A 17,735-nucleotide genomic window follows, 5' to 3' on the forward strand; every position below is an offset into this window, starting at 1 on the left:
ACAGTACACAATAGTAATTACAAACAATAGTTGGTTGTTAGTTGCCAAAAGCACAGCAGCTCCAGACACACAATGACACTCAAACCCAGTGTTACTCACGTGTGGACCTGAATCAAAGCAACCTCCGCATCTGTTTTCAAACCTTCCCACTTAGCTCTCTCCAGCACTGGACAGCGTTTCTAATATTAACACGGGTCCTATAGCTCTTGCTCAAAAATAACCCTTTATTTTCCAGTGATTTCTTCTTACCTTTTCTCTTTTGTACTGTGTCTCACTCTCATCTCTATTTCTGCATTTCTATTCTTATGTCCAAATCTCCCTCTTGATCATTCTCTCTCCTTCTACACGTTTGTAGTTGTGTCAGCCCGACTAACTTCCAAAAAGCATATTTCAAAAACAACTTACCCCATCTTCCTTTAAAGTCAAGCAGTTGTAGCCCAAGGGCCTCTGGTTACCTAAAGGTGCATGCCCCTGACTGTGCCATATAGAACATGTTACAAGTAAACTTTGTACTTTGAACTTTTATTGCTGTGGGCTGCTCACTGTATTTGGTAAGGTGCAGTGCTAAAGGAGAAATCTGCTCATTTTCAAAGACAGAGTAACATGCCAAGATAAAGATATCCGCACTAAACAAAGAAGAAGCATATGCCAGTCAATATAACCGTAAGTAATCTACAGTTTATTAATTAAAACAACAGGGTTTTTTAATGAAAGGATATTTATTCAGAATACATGTGGTATTTGCATTATTTCAGAGATCAGATTTAAAAAATTAAAAAGACAATACAAATATGAATATGTTGACAAAAAGGGCCATTTACTTTTGTTCATGGAATGATGAATGGAACATATGTTAATTTAACATTTATGCCCATTACCTCTTTTCAAAAGATTTCAGATTGCGGCTTCAGAAACAAAGGGTATATTGATTTGTGGAGGTGATTTAAATGTACATCTACAGCCTGAATTTGACTCCTTAAACAAGAAAACAACTTTTCCTAAATGACCAAGGCGGAACCAGGGGGACGAGGGAGCCTGGCGGAGCTGGTGGGCTGATGGGCCACGGCGGAGGTGAGGGAGGTAAGAGCCACGGTGGAAGTAATGTACTGGCAGGCTGAAGCAGCGTCCAAGTAGAGGAGGTCAGAGGCGGAGACCGGGGATCCACCGACCCTGGTGGAGTTGGTGGAAGGCAGACCCACGGCGACTCCACCTCCTCAAAGGTGGATAGAGGAGCAGAGGGGTTGCCAGGTAGTAATGGAGGAAGGGTTGAGAGAAGGCAGATGAGAGGAGGTGGGAGAGGGAGGCTGGGTGGGAGTTCAGGCTCTGGGGTGGTGACAGGCTCAGGGCTGGGCGGAACCAGCAGCGAAATAGTCTCTGGGCTGGACGGAACCAGCGGCGAAGAAGGCTCTGGGCTGGACGGGACCAGCGGCGAAGAAGGCTCTGGGCTGGACGGGACCAGCGATGAAGGAAGCTCTGGGCTGGATATGCCGTTAACAGTCTCTGGCTCGGCGAGCATGACGTGAACAGTCTCTGGCTCAGCGGGCATGACGTGAACAGTCGCTGGCTCAGCGGGCATGACGTGATGCGCAGGCTCGGCAGGACTGACGTGAAGCGCAGGCTCGGCAGGACTGACTTTTCAGCGGCTCCCACAGTGCGGTAGGATCCACACACCCATAAGGTGCGGTCGATGAACTCGACGAACGGCAGGTGAAGATCTCCCAACAGCAGCATCTGGGCGAGTAGATCGTCCATCCCGCTGCAGAACTGCTGTTTAAGTGAATCTTCATCCCAGCTCACGTCTTGATAAAGGTTGAGGTAGACCTCCACATACTCTTCCAGAGATTGACCATTTTGAAATAAACAGTCCTCCATTTTAATTGGTCCGTTCTTCTGTCATGGTTTGGTGTAAGATGATAAAAAAAGATGATGAAGGCAGAAGATTCCAATATAAACTTTTACTCCCAAAAGGTATTTCCACAGGTACAGACAGACAGGATTACACTAACACCAAAACCACTAAACATAGACAAGAACGGACAAAGACTGACTGAACTGAAGGGAACTAAATACTAACACTGATGAACAGAAACAGGTGAGACAGATGATAATTACAGGACATAGGTGATTTAACTGAACTGATAACGACAGGCGGGAAAACTTAACTAGACAGACATGTGACTAGTCACAACAGAGGAACACAGAACAAGGAGCGGTGTGGACCGATCAGAGCTGCGGGAGTGTTTGGAGAGCATACGACTCCTTGTGCTTTTGGATCGCTTTCGCAGTGCTTTGATGTCATGCGCCGATCGGTCTGCGAGAAGTCGAACCATCTCGAACAAGCGTTGCTGGGCAACATGAGATGCATACAGTGACGTAAGATCTGGCTCTTTGGTTGCTCTCTGGCCTGTGGAAAGGCAAACCAGTTCTTAGAAAGCTTGTCAGTCGTACCAGCTCCGAACTGGCAATAGCTCTGGCTCTGAACTAGCACCCGGTTCTTGCTGGTGGAAAAGGAGTAAGTAAGATTAGATAATAAACCTAAGGATACCTTGTGGAAATTTAACTTGAACCTTCTTAACGACTCCTTTATCAAAAAATAATAATAATCCTCCACCTCCTGGCGGACGGCGATGGCTCCTCCGTTCAAGGGCAGCCGGCAGCGAGTCCCCCATCCCCTGCACGGCAAATGGGAGCGACTCCTCCACTTCCTCTTGAACGGCAGCCACCCCTCCTTGACCCAGGAGCATGGCAGCGAGCTCTCCATCCCACCTGTTCTTCAATCACTCCAGCACCAATGCCTCGGGCAGCCATTGGTGGTCTCCGCTGCTTTGCTGCTCGACCTCTTCAGCACCGCGATCCCCCTCAGCAGCGAGGGCTCTCTGACAGCGTGTCCCTCTTTCCTCCCAGGTTTCGGCACCAGTGTAGCAAGGTTAGATGTTGTGGAAAGGAGGCGGCGGGAACCGGCAAACATGTAAACGTTTTTAATAAAATAAATAAACAAATATAAAACAAAAATAAATATATAAGTATATATATATTCTCCCACGGCCCCTCGGCCTCGTCTTGCTCGCCACTATATATATATATATATATATATATATATATATACATACATATGTGTGTGTGTGTGTGTGTGTGTAACCAGGGCAAAAATAGACTGTAGTCATGCCTACTCACCTCTGGAGGGCGCCCTTGCGCATATGTGTAGTGCAGTTGTAAAGGGAAGAATAACTGAGGAGTGTTACGATACAAATCCCTGAGTGCACATGAGCTGCAGTGTGTGAGTTTAGAAATAATGCTGTTTTTCTGAAAGAAAAGAGGAAAGCCTTATTCAGGTGTTTGAGTCTGTTTGTGGCTATATGGGGAGGCTACAGACCTGGAGCCGGTAGAGGCAGTTTTACGCCCCTGTTGTTCCTGATACGTCCAGTAGGGAGATATACTGCGAAATAACATCATTAAATCGACGCTCGAAACTTACACATTAATAGCCGTCCCGTCCATAGTCTTTGACCAATTTTGTATTTTTTGTTAATTTAAATATATACGTTGCAGTGTAGATCTGCACTACGGATTCAAATATCTGTAGATATTCAATTGGGCTTCAGTCTCTTCACTCAGCCAACAGAAGACTTTGTTTTTGTGAATTAAAAAAAAAATACACCTAGTTGGATCAGATGACAAGTAATGATATATGACCTACTGTAGAATAGTTATATTCACCGTAGGCTTTTATATACAGGAGACTGCAACGACTGGGACAAATCAGACTCTATTTGTTATACTTATAGTTAATCTTTAAAACCCACTCTGGTATCTGTGGTCCCTTCCCCCCAACTAGGGCAAGAACCATGACTACCATCAGATAAGGCCCTAAGGATAACGTGACTTAGCCTATACACTCCGGCCCAGGGACGGCAGGCCACAATCTGCATGTGCTCATGGAGAGAGAAAACTTTCAACCGGAACAGAGTCAAACTAACCACTCAAGTTCACCAACTTTTCTTCACTCAATGCCTAAGAAAACAATTGAGACTTATGGGACCATCAAAAATCCTTCTTCAGGAACTTCACGATATGTTTCACTGCAAAGGCCATGCAAGTATACATTTAATGAGGTGCTCTGGAAATGATAAGCTGATGGTTCTTTTCATGTTCAATGAATCTTTTCCATAGTTCCATTTCCTGCTTCTGGTTTCATTCTGTAACTCACCATTTTACCTATACATGTATGTATGTGTGTTTAGATTAGTTACTGTAGGTTCGTGATTTAGTTAATAAAACTTGTGCACAATACTGCCGTGCAAAGGCAAAAGACTGTAACTTAATTTTTGGTCGAAAATGAGTTATTGATAATTTTGGCACATTCAAGACCTCCTTTATCATGTGGATAAGTATCTTGAGTCAATTCCGTTGTTTTTTTGAGAAAATAATGTGTTGTCTTAACAGTAACTTCCAAAAGCCCATGAGAAACCAAGGCAGAACACCGTAACACCAGTGACCGCTCTTTGGCTTTGTTTTGGAATGCTCAAATTGAGTTACAGTACTCTGACTTTCTTTAGCCGCACGTCAATATGAAGTAACTGTGCGGTGAAATTACGGGGTAGCCTATGGTCTGAACCCACTCCATCGACAAACATGTGTGATATCGATCGCGAAGGATATATGCAGAGTTGACAGACAAATATTACACATGCTGTAGCAGGTGAATAGCCTACAACAAAGAACTAAAGCTCCGGCTCACCCAGTTCGGGTACCGGACCTGGTTGGAACATTCATGCATCTAGCTGGCAGAGTGCCAAAACTGCGCCAGCGCCTTTAGCACCGCCCTGAACTCAGTCGAGCCAACGTTGGACTAATAGCCTATGTCACAGGAGTGATAATATAACGAAGCAACAAGGGTATATTGGTGTATAAAACATAATGAAGTAACAAGTGCTGGCGCATACAACATCAGACCAGCTGTTAAGCAGGTTATACCTAATCACAGCGTACGGAATAAAGCCGCGAGACGAGCGAAGTGCACAAGCACAATAATAGGGCAGACAGCTGAAACAACCGCATACTGAAAAGACGCAGAACACAGAAGGTTATGCAATAAATGCATTAGTCTAGGTAGTCCAGAACACGCTCCCCACTGAGTCCCAAAGGGGAAGTGGCGTTCGTACTTTTCGTGAACGTACAAGGAGCGCGACACCTTCAAACACGAATCTCAGGAAGCGTCTGTGATGAGGGGCTATCTCAATGTGAAAGTGTATGCGTCTTTCAGATCCACTGCTATAAACCAGTCCCTGGGTCGACTGTGCGCGCGACTGTGTTTTATCGTGATCATTTTGAACGTGGGCTTAGCAAGTCTTATGTCGATACCAATTGAACTCTGTACCGCTATGGAGGTATTTTGTCATGTCTTATGTAGGCTATTAATAATGCCGTCTTATGTAGGCTATTAATAATGCCATCAGAATGCAACCAAAGCACAGGATAGCAATAAGTAGATGGCTATAAGTAATTGTAAATCATATGTAACCAGAGCGGTATTTTCGATATGATAAAACCCAAATTGTACTGACTACGCCACCTTGGGAATTACACCCAAAGAAATATGAAAGGAACAGAGGTTCGGTGGTGCAGAGAAAAGAGAAAAAAGTCGTGTCATCCAATAAACAAATGATTAATTTTATTTAAAAGGAAGAATATTTCACTGGCATCATTTAATCATGGTATACATACTGGTAAGTTTATTATAACAATATTAGGAGTATCACAATGTTAAAAGAACATTCTTCCAGACCGCTCGATTCAAACACTGAATCACATCAAACCAAACATAACAAAAGCAAAATACTGTACCATTCCCACCAAATAAAACAAAACAAAAAAATAATTAACAAAAAGAATAGAAACTGCAAGACTAAAGCTTACCTTAGGGGTGGCAAACTAGCTGTAATAAATTGTGCTCTCAACCACTTGTGTGCACGGCAAACAAATAGGAAGAGGTGCGCAAACCCTGGTGCTCCAAACTCACAACAAATGTGTTTCACCCAGGTGACTAGCCTCCCCCTCGGTGCACTCAGCCTTGACTCGAACCAAAAGAGACAAAGAGAAATTAGTGGGTGCGGTACAAATACAAAACACAATCACATTAGACACAAATATGATGGTTGACCAAATCAGTTGGTAAACGGATAACCCGTCCTACCTCATCTACACTGAGAAACCCAAAATACTCAATGGATGACGATTAGATGGACACACTACACGCTGCTAGATAATTACACCACACGGCCACTACGGCCCAAATCACACTGGTCAAACCAACTTACATACAGAATTAACAAAATAACCCAAACCATAAAAGAAACAAACACAGAAACTAGTGAAATTATGAGAACCTAAGAAAAGTATCCGTTCACAAAATACAAAGAAAATAACCTTATCACGAAAAACAGCAGCGCGACCTGAGTTAACCTTCACGTGGCACGCGAGACTGCAAAACAAAACAATCAGACAATGATTTACTCCAATCAAAAGATACAAAACATTCACTAAATCATACATACCACACGAGAATCACACATGTCACGAGGTCAGGATGCACTCGCAAATGTTCTGCTAAAACACACAATAACCCCCATTAAACTCGACTAACACCATAGAAACCACATCACATCACGATAGCCGACATACCTTAAAGCTTTCAATGAGCGCTTGACGCAACTCCCAGGGAATGCCACCGAGACGGCTACAGCCATCACTTCAAAAGGTAAAAAAACACTCTAAACACTTTTAAAACCACACAAGGCTGTGCATAACCTCCGTCACTTACCTCGACTAACGTGACACCGGTAACCGGAAGAGGGGTGGGTATGACAAAGCCTACATTCTAGGGCTTCCTGTTTACACACTTAAATACACCGGCCCTAATTACCTCATCCACCCATTACCATATAAGGGTAATGAACGCAAAAAGGGAAAGAAAAATTCCCTACTACTACACATACAACATAAATGTCATGATCATTAGCTTTATACAGGTGTTACTATAATGATTTTGTTAATGGTGATCAGCAACCAAATATTGATAATGTGGAAGTTACTGCATTTTGCCTTGGCATGACTTCTCACTTTTTGCTGACAAAACAAAGGCAGAGTACAGTAACTTTAAAATAGTGGTCAAAAGTCAAGTTTGAGCTCAAGATTTTTTTATGTAGATCATTTTCATTACTAAAACATCTAATCGCCAGATTTCCAGTCGAGTCCCAAAATACACGTATAGGCTAAATCAGCGTCTTCACAGCAAGGGAAATGTTCGGAATAACAAGTAGGACTGTGTGCGGCACAGCTTGCCCTTTATATTGTACAACAGACCAATTAAATTAGGCAGAATAACTTTTTATATGTTTGGTTGACTGTGTTTCATTTTGATAATGAGCAGTCTGCGATATGAAGCAACGCCAGAACTGATACTATGTTGTGTGAGAGCGCGATGCGCCTGCGCCATCACTTGGATTTGTTCCACTGCTGGGAAATAACTTAATACTCTGTTATTTATAGTCACAGATAATATGACATCATTCGAAACAGTAAAATGTATATTTGTATTTGTGTACATTAAAAATGACTACAAAATATCATGCCATTGAAAAATAAATAAAACAACATGCGCTGCTTTAGCGCGTCTCGGTCTCTTTAGATCTTTCTGGCGCTCACCAAAAATGAACCAAAATACAGCGAATAGCCTTCTTGGCGCGCCTACTTTTGAAAGTCAACATTTAGATTATTTAACGTTAAATGCATTATATATTCCTGAGTCACTTTGGAATAAATCACAGCATGTTTCATGATAAAACGTGACTTAGCCTATACAGTCCGGAAAATAGGCTATAGGTTATAGCAAATACCTATACTGGTCTACACAGAGAGAAAGCCCTGTCTAGGCTCTTATGTTGTACCGAATTCAGACCAACTGCTGGTCTACACAGAGAAAAAGCCCTTTCTAGGCTCTTCTGTTACCGAGCCATTTGTTAGTCTAGTTGTTTGATGAGAAAATTAAATGTAGCCTATAGTTGCAATACACACGTTAAGTTTTGTAAGCTCCGTGCAACTGCTGCAGCGGACTATTATTACTAGAAATCTAATACTCAAGCTGTTTTCTCATTTTCTCCCCTTAATATTAAATAAAAAAAAACGACTGAACGAAAGATACACAGATTCTCTTGAACCACCACCGCGTTTGTGGCAGAAAACTACTGCAGTGCAGCCAAAATGCTCTGTTCGACTTTTCTGAGATCCTTTACTCTTCCCTGTGGATGACCTGTGACCTACTTTCTGTAAGATCTGAATTTTTGAGTTTGAATTTTTGAGATTGAATTTTAGAAAACTGAATTTGAAGTTCCGAATTTCTTCATCTTGAAAACTTGAATCTGTATTTTTTAAAACTGAATATTTGCAGTATAAGAATTCAGAACAAAAAAACTAGCTGTTTGAAAATACATGTCTATAAAATTCAGCCATAAAAACATTTCAATTTGTTAAATTTCAAATGTTCAATATTCGTTTAAAAAAAATCAAATTCAGAACTATTTAAACTACCACCTAAAATTCAATTTTGTTAGATTACACTTGCAAATAATTCAAATTTACACAATTCAAATTCAAATCATTTTGTCATATTATAAGCTCCATAATTCTGCACACAGTAAACATCAGAATATACGAAGCTCAGTGCAAGTAGTCTATACTGTATCCGGTACTACAGACCATAGACATAATAAATACATAGACGCCCTATGGCCGTTGGATCGTACATCAACGGCGCCGCCATATTGCGGAGGGCAACTTTCCCATAACTCTCATAACGGGAATTGAGAAAAATGGCTGCTTTGTGTGCTGCTTGGGGCTGTACAAATCGCCGCACAATTGAAAACAGGTCTCGGGGAATTACCTTTCACAATCAAGACTGAACATTTGTTTCTGGTTGTATTTGGTCATTATAGTAATAGTAACGTTAGTTGGCCACCGGAGTCAGTCAGACTAAAATAGCTAGCGATGTTGCTAGTTAACTTAGCTGTGAAAGTTGAGACATGAGTCGACATGATTTATATTATACTGTAGTTTTAGCTTATATTATATTTTTTATTATAAAGTAAATTTCCTGAAATGTAAATATTCATCTATATTTTCTTAAAACCAACTTTTATGACAAGTACTCGTTTCAGGTAGGTACTAGTCACTATATAATTTACTATTTTTATTATTGTCTATATTATTCTGCAATTGATATTGCATTGTATTTGCTATTATTATAGTATTATACATAAATTAGATGCTATATCAATATACTATTATATCATTGTGCTTTTGATATAATTATACTATTCATTACTATTTTATTTGCTGTATACTGTTTGTATATTTTATTGACTATACGCTAAACTATTTACTATTACTTCTCACTTTATCTTATATTTACTATTTGCATTGCACTGTAGTTGTACCATCATATGTATTTCCATAAATGATCCATCAGTTATCTTTTTTTTTCTTTTTTTTTGGAGTATCTATCTGTAAATATCCATAATTTGCTATAAAAATAGAGAAAGCAGCCTGCTGGTGTGATTTGTAGCCTATTTGCCGATTTGTTTCATTTTCTCAATGGCGGTCAATTTCTAAGCACAAGAAAAGCTCAAATCGGGTTAAAGACAGAAAACTTTATGGACTTTTTCCACAATAAGAAAACTTTATTTAATTTAATGTGAAAATTAAATGATATCTCAGTATGGGGGTCTTCACAATTCTTATCCAAGAATAATAAGCCAAATACATGACAAGCCTGAGCTTTGACAATTCCTTATTAATTTTTATATATACTGTATATAAGTCTAACTATCGAGATTTTAAATAACTAGATAACTTTTTGTACACCACAAACAAACCACTGAAATCGGTTGATAAATGTAAACGTTATTTTTGTTTTTATTCAGAAAAAACACAGCTTACCCCGTTTACTTGCATTTGTTTACAGCGCAGTCTTGCCCTCAGCAATTATGGCGGACGCGTTGACCCTAACCCTAACCGCACAGCTCTTATGAGGATGTCGCTGGATGAACAAACGACTCAGATCGGGAGGTGAGGTAAACTAACTGACAGCATAGCCTGAAGACCCAGATAAATGAATTCATCGTTTCTGTTTCTCATAATTTGGCCTTTATTCCTTACATTGCAATTTTTTCTTATTCTAAATGCGATCAACATTTGATGTGTTGTTTGGGGAATTTGGCAATTAACATGTAACATAAATACATTCTGCTGAAATGAACGAAATGACTCGAAAAAAGATTCGTTCATTTTTAAGAATGAGATTCAAAGATCCGAGTCAGTAAAATGACAACTTCCCACTAGCCTCACTCTAGGCTACTCGTTTGTAGAGCAGTTCGATCGCACTATTCTGTATTTCTCTCGAATGCAAAAGATTTCGAAGTGACAAGATCGGATAGGCTGCAGTGACAGAGATTGAGCGTGAGTAATTGTTCCGTGTGATCACTGAGTGTTGTTTGAATCTTTGTATCGTAGTTCATGTGGTCTTGTTGAGGGGAAAGTAAACAATAGCTTACTTCTTTCTCTTTTGATAAAATAATATCAGAGGGGAGAATGAGGACACGTGAGTGCACACGTGAGTTGACAGCTGCGTGAGTTTTATAGTGTGGTGCAACGTTTCACTGAGTGAGTGTCATTATTATTTTATTCTTGATTGTAAATGTTTATATTCACTCAAAGAAATAGATTCAGAGCTATATGTACTGTTTTTGATGTATGTGTTCATTCAAGTTTATTAATACTCTGTCAGGCGCCAAGTTTTTTTTGGAAAAAATGCTGGATTTTGACATCAAAATTTCAAAAGCTTGTGGCTTGAAAGGGCTTAAATATAGAGATCTACTGTAAATTAGAAAAATGTTGGGGATGACTGAAAGTTTATGTGGGGTGTAAATATACTAATCTAATTTGCATAGTATGACGTCATCAGGGGGCGGCCCTCTTGAATTTCATAATATTCAGGAAATAGTACCCAGCAAGCAATAGCCGTCTTTTCAACGTCTGGGTTAAATATAGACCCGATATAGTCCGGCTATGTGTAACCCACTTTTAGCCCAAATAACATTTAATCTGGATAAATGTATTTTTTTCCAAAATAACTTGTGAGATGTATGATATTCCATCATGTAAGCAAAGTTTACCGTGATTACAAGTTGTTTGGCTTACTTTATTTTAGGCTACATGTTATAGGCTGTGCGTAGCCACAATTTAGCTCGTATTCAGACCCGGCTATGCGTAACCCAATTTTAGCCCAAATAACATTTAATCTGGATAAATGTATTTTTTTCCAAAAGAACTTGTGAGATGTATGATATTCCATCATGTAAGCAAAGTCTACCGTGATTACAAGTTGTTTGGCTTACTTTATTTTAAGCTACATGTTATAGGCTGTGCGTAGCCACGATTTAGCTCGTATTCAGACCCGGCTATGCGTAACCCAATTTTAGCCCAAATAACATTTAATCTGGATAAATGTATTTTTTTCCAAAATAACTTGTGAGATGTATGATATTCCATCATGTAAGCAAAGTCTACCGTGATTACAAGTTGTTTGGTTTACTTTATTTTACATGTTATATGTGTAGGCTGTGCGTAGCCACGATGTAGCTCGTATTCAGACCCGGCTATGCGTAACCCACTTTTAGCCCAAATAACATTTAATCTGGATAAATGTATTTTTTTTCCAAAATAACTTGTGAGATGTATGATATTCCATCATGTAAGCAAAGTCTACCGTGATTACAAGTTGTTTGGCTTACTTTATTTTAGGCTACATGTTATAGGCTGTGCGTAGCCACGATTTAGCTCGTATTCAGACCCGGCTATTGTAGCCCATTTTTAGTCAAAACTGATTGTAGTTTTTTGCCAGGCAGTGCATGAAATGGTTGATATTCCATCATGTTCGCATTGGTATGATATCTACAAGGTTCAATATGTCATTTCACGACATGGTCGATCTGTAGTCACGATTTATCTCCGAATTGGACGGCTATATGCGGTCTGCTTTAGCCCACCTGGCGAAATCAAAGCAATCTGGTCTACGTACGGCTTGGCTATAGCCCAGATTCAGACCAGCGATCTAGTATAAGAATATACTCTTTTAAATGTTTTCGCTCACACAGCTTAATATGTTTTATGTCAAACATTCATACACAATCTACAATAAAAAATCAAATCAAATGCAGTTGCATTTCCCAACCGCTAGATGGCACAATCGAAACACTACTGAGACATGTCTACTGGGACTACTGGCATTGGATCACTTTGGCCAAATTTCGCGAAAACATTTCCGCCATTTTATTTTACACGAGGCAGCTGTCGGAGAGCAACGGTCTGAGTGAAAATCTGAACATTTATACTTCGATCTTGTAAGTATGCGTGTTATTTTTGATATGTTCATTGTTTAAATTAGTTAGTTGTTATAATGTGTAGGAACCGTGACATTTCAACATTAACATTGCAGAGTACTATTTCTCTCCAAAAAGTTAACGTTACCTGCACGTGTTATTGCAAATGTATCTAAATTCAATGAATGTGGTAAGCATGAAACTATGAAACTTATCATTACTATTTTTTTATTATTAATAAGATACCAGTATATTTTGGTTTTTAAATTACAGTTGATTTAAAGCAAATTTTTTAAGTACTTTATAAAATTTAACAGCAGCATAGTGCAACATGAAAAGAAAAAAAACATAAAGTCTTGTTTGTAAATAATTAAAATATGCAGCATACATTCAGTTTTCAGTGAATTTGTTTCAGATATAAATCTGAATGCTGCTTCTCCATGTTTTGTTTTGACTTTGGAGATATAAAAGTAGCTGGCTACTGTCCCAGATGTCCTGAGAGGTCTGCTCTGGATGGTTCAGTGCATCAGAAGATTAGAAATTTACTTTGGCCTTAAAATGTTACTTTAATAACCAACTGTAGTTTTTTTTTTATATTAATTTTTTGACAGACAGATAGCCAGTGTAAAAACCTCAGAACTGGAGTGATGTAATCCACTTTATTTGATTTAGACACTGTTTATTGCAAATTATCCTGCAATCAGTCAACAAAGTACTTGTCAATGACTACCATTAAATGTCTTGTTACCAACATTCATCAAAATATATATTTTTTGTGTGTGTTCAACAGAAGAAATATACATAGACATATACAGGTTTGGAACCAAGTGAAAGTGAGTAAATGCTTACATGATTTTTTTTTAAGTGAACTACGCCTATAAGTATCTTTTTATGTTTATTAGAGTTATATGAGTAAGTGATAAAGAATGATTTATAGTGATAGTTCACTTTGAAATTAAATTTTGATATGTTTTAGCTCACCTTATGGGCATCCAAGATGATATATTTATAATATTGATATAAATTATTGTCTATTGATATAAATTATATAGTCTCAATCTATATTCTGTTAACTCTATATTGGCCAGCTCTAGTGTGCATCCTAGCAAAAGTGATTGACTGTAATTAGTTAAATGACTGTCAACAATGCTTTTCTTGAGCAATAATTCTTTCCTTTTTCTCATTTGGCAGACGCAGTGATGACCAGCTGTCCATCAGCTACGTAATGTGAAATAAAAAACGTTATTTCAAATCATTTCAAACAAGCTCCAGGGAGGGCAGGGGGTGGGGGTTATGGATCTAAATAAACAGTTGTTAATTAAAAAATTTAATATCTTTATTTGTTTTACATATTTTTCAAATGTTTTATTTGTTCATTTTTATGTTTGAATGTTGTCTATATAATTGTTCAAAATAAATCCCTTTATATTCAATTAGCTTGGATGGATTTTCATTTATGAGAACCTGTTATATTTGAGTGAAAATAATCCTTATGCCTCATTTTGTTGTCTATTACATGTATATGTAGTGTAATTGATGACTAGTCTATTCTTGGGCTATGGTTAGACGTCTATTAGATTTTCACTGACAGCCCAAAATCAGCCTTGTTTTAGCCTAGACCCATATTGCCTGTCTATTAGACGTATATATGTAGTCGTTTAATAGTGGTCTAATTGATGACTAGTCTATTCTTGGGCTATGGTTAGACGTCTATTGGACGTATAAATATAGTCGTTCAATAGCTGTCTATTCTTGGGCTATGGTTAGACGTCTATTGGACGTATAAATATAGTCGTTCAATAGCTGTCTATTCTTGGGCTATGGTTAGACGTCTATTGGACGTATAAATATAGTCGTTCAATAGCTGTCTGATTGTCTATTCTTGGGCTATGGTTAGACGTCTATTAGACGTATATATGTAGTCATTTAATAGCTGTCTATTCTTGGGCTATGTTTAGACGTCTATTAGATTTTCACTGACAGCCCAAAATTAGCCTCGATTTAGCCTAGACGTCTGGGCTGTGTTTAGACGGCTATTAGACGTCTATTAGACGCGAAATTGCTTGCTGGGTAGATATTGAACTGATGTTTGAACTTATTTGCATGTTTTTATTTTTATTTATCCTCATTCCAAATGATGAGAAAAGAGGAAACCAACAATAACAGGAGAAAGTACTAAATTACCGGTATTACTATACTATATAGTAAAACGCATGTGAACAGTAGCCTACTTTTTGATCAGTAATATTCAGGAAATAGTAGATATTGAATTGATGTTGGAATTGATTTACATAAGAGGAAACCAACAATAAAATAGGAGAAAGTACTAAATTATTACTATATTACAATACTTTAGTAGTAAAACACATGTGAACAGTAGCCTACTTTTGGATCAGTTCATCAGTAATATTCAGGAAAAAAAATATATAGAGTGTTTTTTTTTTCTTTTTCTTTTTATCCTCATTCCAAATGATCAGGAAAAGAGTACACTAAGCTTACGTCCACCCCTGCCACCCCTATCCCCGTTGGGCAAATGGTCAAAATGATCTGTTTGTGCTTCGTGAACACTCGCACCTTGCACGGCGGCACCATTGCGCGGCAAAGATGTACCGGGAGATGCGTGCGCCGCACGTTGCGCGGCAAAGATGTACCGGGAGATGCACGCGCGGCACCATTGCGCGGCAAAGATGTACTGGGAGAAGCGCGGGCGGCACCATTGCGCGGCAAAGATGTACCGGGAGAAGCGCGGGCGGCACCATTGCGCGGCAAAGATGTACCGGGAGAAGCGCGATCATTAGACGGCCGATCGTCATTTCCAAAAGGCAAATATTCCTCTTCAGAGTCAGAATCGGCGAATAACATTTGAACACATCCTCACGGACCACAGTACAAGTTTTTATTAGCTATTTTCTCTCACAAATCTCACAATTTACTCAGACGCTCTGAACTGAACTGCTTCCGCATCAATGACACGATCGCTCACTTGCTCTGCTGTTTCCTCCAACACTTTGAATAGGAACATGACGTCATTTTGGTCTTGAATCGAAGTATTACATGTCTGCCATCTAGTGGTAGGGAATACAAATGAGATATAACACCATATTAGGATCTACAGCCTGTTTTATTAAGTATGACGTCTTGTCGCAATTTTGCGACTTTGGCGCTTAGAGGGTTGAGATGGAAATGAATAGTAATGTCACTGGTAATGTGAAGAGTGTAAAATGTCTTCTAATCTTATAAGTGTGTGTGGCTTATGAGAATGTATCTTTAATAATGTTTTTGTGCTTTGTTTTTTTATCCAGAAAGCATAAAAAGCCACTGGTGTTGTTTATTCCAGATTGAAGTATTCTTACAGATTGTTTGTATACTTTGGTTTATTTTTGGGAACATTTCTGTACATTTATTGGACCATGTTTCCTTTTTGTGTTTTTTTGCTGTCTAAATTTTGTTCACACACCTACCCACAAATGGAAACCTCAGGTGTTAACGCTGCGTCTTGCTTATAAGCGGTCGGACATAAAGAATCCCTTTTTTAGATGGCTGGCTGTGTTTGAGTTTTTTTTTTTATTTTTTTATAGTGAACATGTTTACATGGCCATATATGAAAGCTGAAAGCATGGTGCAGACTGTTAACAGCAAACAATGCCAAGTATTTCAATGTTTGAGCAGCAAGCTCATTAGCCGCTGATGCAACAGCAACCAATCAGCTGTGCTATGTAATGACATGATTGCTACCAATAAGCTTAAGACCTGTCAGCCTGCACCTACAGTTTAATGCCAGAACTAGGAAATTGTTAGAAAGAGAACATAAGGGCAGAAAGGACCCAATTGAGGACACTGATTGTCCCTTATGCAGTTTAATCTAAATTTCCCCTTGGGGCATAAGTGTAACAGGAAACAAGCCTCAACACATGCTTGTAAATGAGATGGTAGGCCCTGTCATTGTAAACCATAGACTGTAAAAAAAGATGGACGACGCCCCTTCGCTCTCTTCCATTGATGAGAACTGAAGCCGCCAGAGTCCCGATATGGCGCTGACATATTGGAACTTGAGTCTGCGCAGTAGCGATTTCGGGACCAGACCTGCGCAGTCGTGAGCAGGAAGTAAAGCCGCGAAATCAACGCTCCGCCCTCACTCTCGCAGGGAAAGTGCATTCTGCACACTTTTTAAAAAATTGATTGCAGTACGACAAGAGGCTTGTTAAAATAAAGTAAATACAATCTCCTCAGTCCTCCGAAGATCCCGAAAAAAATGTCCGTTGGTGCTTCAGTGACTACTTCGCTCGGAGAACCTGTCAATCACAGCTGTCAATCATGACGTTACTCCACCGCATCACGTAACTAACTAAAAAACAACTTATTTTTGAAACAGACACTTGAACTTACATCAGCGTGATGAAAACGACAGCAAATGAAAGAAACCACCTTTGGAAAAAAGATATTTGAAGTGTAATTTAATTGTTTAGTTGGTCTCGCGTCCCGTTGAATAACACGGGGAGGAGGGGCTTATGACCTATACTAGGACCAGTCACCGGGGGGCGATCGAGACGTTTTGGCTTCACTTTTCAGGGCTTGTGCGGCACGCTTGTTGTAAACAGTGACAATGTAGCCTAGCCTAGCTTATCAGTTTTCTAATAACTTCAAACTTACAGTGACACAAAGCACCTTCAGAATAACTTAAAATGTAAATAAAAAATAAAATTGTGTGTCCCTCTTTGATAAATCACTTTTGGTCAAATAAATGTAAAAAAAAAAAAAAAAAAAAAAAAAAAGACAAAATTAGATGTATTACAAAAATACATACTTTTAACAGTGGTATTTAGGGGTGTGCGATATGACGATTTTTAATCGTGGACGATTAAAATGTCTCCACGTTCTGCTTTTTAAGAAATATCGTAGTATCGTGCATCTACCAGTTGCTGTTCTGGCGCCTCTGTCCCACTGAACAACGCGACGTATATTCACATAAAAAGTTTACGCAGCGGAACGGGACACTGCCGTTCACAAAAGTTCATAATTTGCATGTGCAATAATGACTTGTCGGTTAAACATTTAATTCGCGTGCTGATGCGCGTTTCTCAGTGCATACGTTAAGTTACATGTGAAGCTCACATGCACTAAAAGCCTGGATACTGGACTAAGTTATCTTTCGAGTCTTATTGTGCTAATACTGTCAAATACACACAAGGTTTACATAAAGTCGGTTATGTCTAAAGTGAAAGCAAACTTGAGAAATTTGAGAGAAAATCTGCTTGTCAAATGCGTGTATTAGACGCGTCGCGCGCAGCTCTTAAAGAGACA

The 17,735-nt window shown here is 39.1% G+C and overlaps 2 protein-coding genes across 3 annotated transcripts in view; both read left to right on the forward strand.

Moving 5' to 3' along the window:
* The first annotated feature begins 635 nt into the window (after positions 1 to 635).
* Positions 636 to 17,735, forward strand: part of LOC307160159 (UDP-glucuronosyltransferase 2A2-like) — a 45,174-nt gene continuing 28,074 nt past the window's right edge. The window contains exon 1 of one of the 2 annotated variants that reach the window (XM_079874057.1): positions 636 to 663. The gene's annotated coding sequence lies outside the window, so the exon portion shown is untranslated. Of the gene's footprint in view, positions 664 to 10,451; positions 10,513 to 17,735 lie in introns of those variants that run through there. The other variant, XM_079874058.1, reaches the window with a different exon arrangement.
* LOC307160157 (UDP-glucuronosyltransferase 2A2-like) overlaps positions 642 to 17,735 on the forward strand; it is a 52,791-nt gene continuing 35,697 nt past the window's right edge. Inside the window, exon 1 of the mRNA XM_079874053.1 lies at positions 642 to 663. The gene's annotated coding sequence lies outside the window, so the exon portion shown is untranslated. The remainder of the gene's footprint in view (positions 664 to 17,735) is intronic.

This window comes from Squalius cephalus, assembly GCF_949319135.1.
Source record: "Squalius cephalus genome assembly, chromosome: 6".
Classification (NCBI taxonomy): Eukaryota; Metazoa; Chordata; class Actinopteri; order Cypriniformes; family Leuciscidae; genus Squalius; species Squalius cephalus.